This window comes from Hordeum vulgare, chromosome 4H, assembly GCF_904849725.1.
Source record: "Hordeum vulgare subsp. vulgare chromosome 4H, MorexV3_pseudomolecules_assembly, whole genome shotgun sequence".
In the NCBI taxonomy this organism is placed as follows: domain Eukaryota; kingdom Viridiplantae; phylum Streptophyta; class Magnoliopsida; order Poales; family Poaceae; genus Hordeum; species Hordeum vulgare.
In genome coordinates, this window is record NC_058521.1 from 418,585,576 (window position 1) to 418,591,456 (window position 5,881).

Below are 5,881 nucleotides of genomic sequence, written 5' to 3' on the forward strand. Positions count from 1 at the left end.
GGCCTTCGACACACTCAAAGAGAAGCTCACCTCTACTCCAATCTTGGTTCCTCCTGATGACTCCAAACATTTCCAAGTGTTCTGCGACGCCTCTCTTCAAGGTCTTGGTGTTGTGTTGATGCAAGAGAAGAAAGTGGTTCTTATAACTCGAGGCAGTTGAAGCCAAGTGAGAAGAATTATCCTGTTCATGATCTTGAGCTGGCGGCAGTGGTACATGCTCTGATGACTTGGAGACACCTCTTGTTGGAACGAAAGGTTGAAGTGTTCACCGATCACAAGAGTCTCAAGTACATATTCACCCAGCCTAACCTCAATCTTCGGCAAACTCGTTGGGTGGAAATGCTCCAAGATTTTAATCCGAGCGTTGAGTATACTCCAGGCAAAGCTAATGTCGTGGTAGATGCTTTGAGCAGGAAGGCTTACTGCAACAATCTCATTTTGAAGCCTCTCCAGCCTGACCTTTGTGAATCTTTCAGAAAGCTCAACCTTCAATTAGTACCTCAGGGATTTCTTGCAAATCTTCAGATCTCTCTTACCTTGGATGATCAGGTCCGAGCAGCACAACTTCTTGATGCAATGGTGAAGAAAGTTAAGTTTGGCTTGGCAAAGGGAGTTCCCAAATATAAGTGCTTCAGTGTTGATGCCAGAGACACATTATTCTTTGAGGATCGTCTTGTCGTTCCGAAAGGTGACCTCAGAAAGGTTATCATGGAAGAAGCTCATAACTCTCTTCTCTCAATACATCCAGGAATCTCCAAGATGTATCACGACTTGAAACAGACCTTCTGGTGGACTCGCATGAAGCGTGAGATTGCTTAGTTCGTAAATGAATGTGATGTATGTCGAAGGGTGAAAGCAGAGCATCAACGTCCAGCAGGTCTTTTGCATCCATTGCCCATTCCCGAGTGGAAGTTCGACCATATTGAGCTGGATTTCGTCACGGGGTTTCCGAAGTCCAAGAAGGGTAACGATGCCATCTTCGTCGTCATCGACAAGTTGAATAAAGTGGCTCATTTTCTTCGAGTCAAGGAATCCATGTCGGTAGCTCAGCTTGCAGAGTTGTACACTTCCAGGATAGTGTCTTTGCACGGCGTGCCTATGTTGATTTCTTCAGATCGCGGAAGTATCTTCACTTTCAAGTTCTGGGACTCTTTTCAGTCTGCGATGGGTACGAAGATACGATTCAACACAGCTTTTCATCCTCAGACTAGTGGGCAAGTGGAGAGAGTCAATCGGGTCCTTGAGGATATGCTGAGAGCATGTGTTATCTCTTTTGGCATGAAGTGGGAAGACTGCCTGCCTTTCGCTGAGTTCTCGTATAACAACAGTTATCAAGCTGGTTCAGGCAAAGCTACGTTTGAGATTCTTTATGGCAGGAAGTGTCGTACCCCGCTCAACTGGTCCGAGACCGGCGAGCGTCAGATTCCTGGGAATGACTTGATCAAAGAAGCTGAAGAGATGTGTCGGGTCATTCGGGATAATCGCAGAGCAGCGCGGTCCCGTCAGAAGAGCTATTATGATAGCAAGCATCGTGACATGTCTTATGAGCTCGATGGCTTCGACTATGTCAAAGTGTCTCCTATGAAGGGCACACAGCGTTTTGGCATCAAAGGCAAGCTAGATCCTTGTTTCGTTGGCCCTTTCAGAGTTGTTGGCAAGAGAAGCAACCTTGCGTATCAACTTGAGCTCCCTTCCAACTTTGCAAATGTGCACGACGTGTTCCATGTCTCTCAGCTCCGGAGATGCTTCAAGACTCCTGAGCGCACAGTTGGTCTTCAACACATCGACCTTCAACCCGACCTACCCTATCGTGAGCATCCAGTTGCGGTTCTCGAGGTGACTGAGCGCAAGACCCGCAAAAAGTCTATCAAGTTTCTCAAGGTGCAGTTGTCACACCATTCCGATAAAGAGGCCACTTGGGAACGCGAGGATCACCTCCGTTCTGAATTCACAGAGTTCTTTCAGTCCTAGATCTCGGGGCGAGATCTTTTTGTAGTGTGGGAGAGTTTGTAATGCCCCATAGTGTAACTTGCCATATTGGGAACCTTCATGTATGTGGGTCCATGATGTCATTGCCTTGTGTGGGATATATGCCATGTGTTATTTCATGTGATCTTACCTTGTCTCCCCTTTGCATTCATGCATCCATATCATTCATGCCTTCTTGTGTTGTTGTTGTTGTGGATCCATGTATGTGGTATGTGATGTTGATGTGCTTGTGATGATGAAGTGGTGTATTTGAAAGTGGGTTTCAACTATGCAAGATTTCAACTAGGTTTCAAACCCCCCCCCTCTCTATTTTTGTCAAGCTCAAGTTTTACTTGCTCTAACCCTGATTAAAAAATGTAGATCATTTAGAGTGATTTGTGGTGGATGTGGTGCTAGGTTTAATGTGTTTTGAATCTATGTTTGAGAGGGGTAGATATTCACAAAAGAGGTTATTTAATACTGTTTTGTAAATATTTCTTTGCTCCAAAAATCCTCTTTTCATTTTATTTTATTGGGTCATAATTCCCTTATGACCAGGGGCATTTTTGTTTTATTTTAGGGTCAACAGTGTTGCCTGTGTATTTATATTTGTATCTGTTTTGTTTTTGAATAGAAAAACCCCAGTGGGTTTTTCCTTTCTTACCTGGCGCCTCCGAGTGGGCCTCCTCCTCCTCGCTGGCCAAGTAGCTCCTCCTCGCGCACAGCCCACTCCCTACCCTCTCCTGTAGATGCCGTGTCCCTCCTCCCGCACCTTTCCGTCAATTCGTCAGAGAGAACGCGAGACAGAGAGTCGACGCCATCGCTCACGGACGTCGAGGCGGCCTCCCTCGCCCCCCCTATTTAATCCTTGGCGTCCGGGCAGTGTGCTAGGGTTCCTTCGCAGCGCCGGCACCTCCTTTCCCATCTTCCTCCTCCCTCTCCATCGTCGACAGCAGGTAGGCGAGCTCCTCCTCCGCCATGGCCGATCTGTGAAGAGCTCGTCGCCGTCGCTGACGTACACCTCCTTCCTCTCCAAGCGTTCCACGAGCACGCGGGACCTCAGGGGAGTCCGTTCCCGCAGCTAATCGTCGCCGATCGCCCCTGCTTCCACTACTTCCTCGTCGACTCCTTCCGCTCCAACAACCACCTCCGCATCGGCTTCTTCCATGTTATCACCTGCTTCCTCTCCGACAGGCGTGTCCTCCTTGACCCGTGGGTGAGCAGATGCACTCCTCCCCCTTTTTTTGAGATCGCGAGTAGAGTCGTAGCAACACCACCGTAGCTTCTCTCTGTCATCGGCGCCGCCGTGCACGTTGCTGCTATAGTTGTAGGTGTTCCCTACGCGCGTTTAGTGGTGAAATGGGTTCGTGAGAGTCCCCTCTCCCTTCCAGCAACGAGCCCATGTTCATTTCGTAGGGTATCGCTGGCGGTGTACTTCCCCTGTTCCGGCCACCGTCAGGGTGTAGTAGATTCAGAGGGGGTTGCTCAAAAGAGCAAAGCCCCCTCTCTGTTAACATTCGATACCGCGGTGAAGTGGCAGTGGTGTGTTTTACCTTAGCGCAGGTCGTGGGTTCGAGCCCCCGCATCGCATCCCTTTTGTTGATTTTATTTTCTAGCAAAGTAGCAACAGGGGGAGGGCATATCCTGTATACTCCCTCTGTTCTGTCGAGCCAGAGGTGATAGCCCAGTGGTTGTGCATGTGTGTGTGGTGACAGTAGGTCTTGGGTTCGACCCCCCAAGCCTCCCCTTTTATTTTGTGTTTTTCTTTTGCTGTTCTATAGATTAGTTGCTGGTTATAATGCTTGGGCAGCAATATTTTGTGCCTAGGATCTCAAACTAATAGGTTTTTCACCTTGTTCTAGTTAGTGTGCATGTGTAGGGAGTTAGTGATGCTTATGTATGTGTGTAGGTGATCATGTGGTGTAACTTACATATGGTGTTTGCTTGTATGTATGTGTGTGTGCATGTGTGTGTGTGTGACACCCACATGCACAAGGCATGGCTTTGCCTTAGTGAGCACTTTTGTGCAAGCATGTATGTGTGTGTGTTAGTGATAGTGGTGTGAGTGTAAGTATGTGTGTGTTTGGAGACTAGCATGTGTAGGTGTGTGAGCATGATCACTTGTGTATGCTTGATGTATGTGTGTGTGTGCTAGTGTGCTAAGGCACATGAACATGAGGGCTACCCCTCATGTGCACCATTGGAGTTGTGAGTGTGTGCAAGTGCATGTGTAGGTGATGAACTAGTGTGCAACACATGTGATATGGGACTATTTGAGACTATGTGATTCCATGTAGTTTTTCATCGTAGCTTTGTGCCTATTTGTTCTATGCAAGTACCTAGGTATTATATATGTTTTCGGGTTGAATCATCCCAGGAATCCATTGGTGAAATCAGATTTCCCTTTGGAACAATTTCTCGAAATGTCATTTTTCTGTTTTGATCTATGTTTAGAGATTGGTGCCATGTGATGTGATGAGCCTAAGAGGATGATTCCTTGATGTGGCAGTAGTGGGTGAACCCCACTACAGCATGGTGGTTTTGTTTTATGCCTAGGAGTTTGTATGTGCAACTGGTGCTTTGTCAAAGTAGGCATGTGGCTGAAAATTGTCAGCTTAGTGAAAATCTATGATTTTCACTAAGTCTGAGAAAGTGTTGTTATTTTCTTCCCTTGTAGTTGTGGTTGCAAAAGTTCATGTGTTGGGAATCAGCCCTTGCAATCAACTAGAGAGTTGGAGCTTTTGTGTTTGTCTAGCTCTCTGTCAATTTTCATGCAGTTTCACTTCGTGTAGTTATTGTTTTGGGGGCTGTCAAAATGCTTTAGAGTATAAACAGCTGGTGAGAATCTGTAATTTTTACTAAGTCCCTGAAATCTGATATTTTTGTCCAAGTTAGCACGTGTAGATCTTTCTATGTTTTGAAGCTTGTGAGTGCATAGTTGGTGGTGGGGTGAGTTTCTTTGCACCACTCCACCTATATTTGTTTGTTTGTTCACGTGGCAACCTGGGGATACCAGAAGTGTGCCATTGGAGTGTGCTTGTGGTAGATTTGATCCGTAGAACTCCGTATCTTGTTTCGTGGTTTCCGGTTGATCCGTAGCTCCGTTCTCAACGTTCTTTATATGTTTTTGCTTCGTTTTCTCGTGCTGCACCTGTTCATGCCATCTTCATGCATGTAAATATAGCTTAGAGAGAAGTTCTGTCCAGATGTTTGTCTTATCTTCCCATGCATATGCAAGTGACTAGAATAGAGATGCATGTTCATTCTCATCTCATGCATCATGTGTATGTTGCATCTTGTTGTGTTGTTGTTCATTAGCTGTTATTTTTATCTTGGATAGCATCGGTATCGGAGAGCGAGTACGTGTAGTCGGGAGAGTATGTGCAGGACGAACAAGAGCAGTTCCAAGCTGAAGACATCACAGGCACGATGACCGTGACCTTGATACCGTCTCTAGCTTTGTTATGCTTAGATTCATATTTCCTTCGTCTTATGGTCGTTGCCTACCACTGATATAATTGCCTCCTGATATTGCCATGAAACCCAAACACTATCCCCTCCTAGCTAATATTGAATGGCCAAGTAGGCTTGCTCAGCTTCTAATGTTAGCGTTGCTAGTTGCAGGTGCCAGCTGTATCATGTGTTAACATGAGTTTTGATATCATTATGTTCTTAACTGCTATTTAATTAATGCACCTATATGCTTGGTAAATACCGTAAGGCCTAGCCTATTGCCGGGTGTTTTGTTCCGTTATTGCCGCCTTAGTTTCCGGCTACTGGTGTTTGATTCCATAACTGATCGCTCCTAACACGTTCGGGGTTGTTAGAGGGACCCCCTTGATAAATCGTGTAGTTTTAAGACTTGTCTGGCAGGACCCAACATTGTTTCTAATTTGCTAATCACTTAATAATA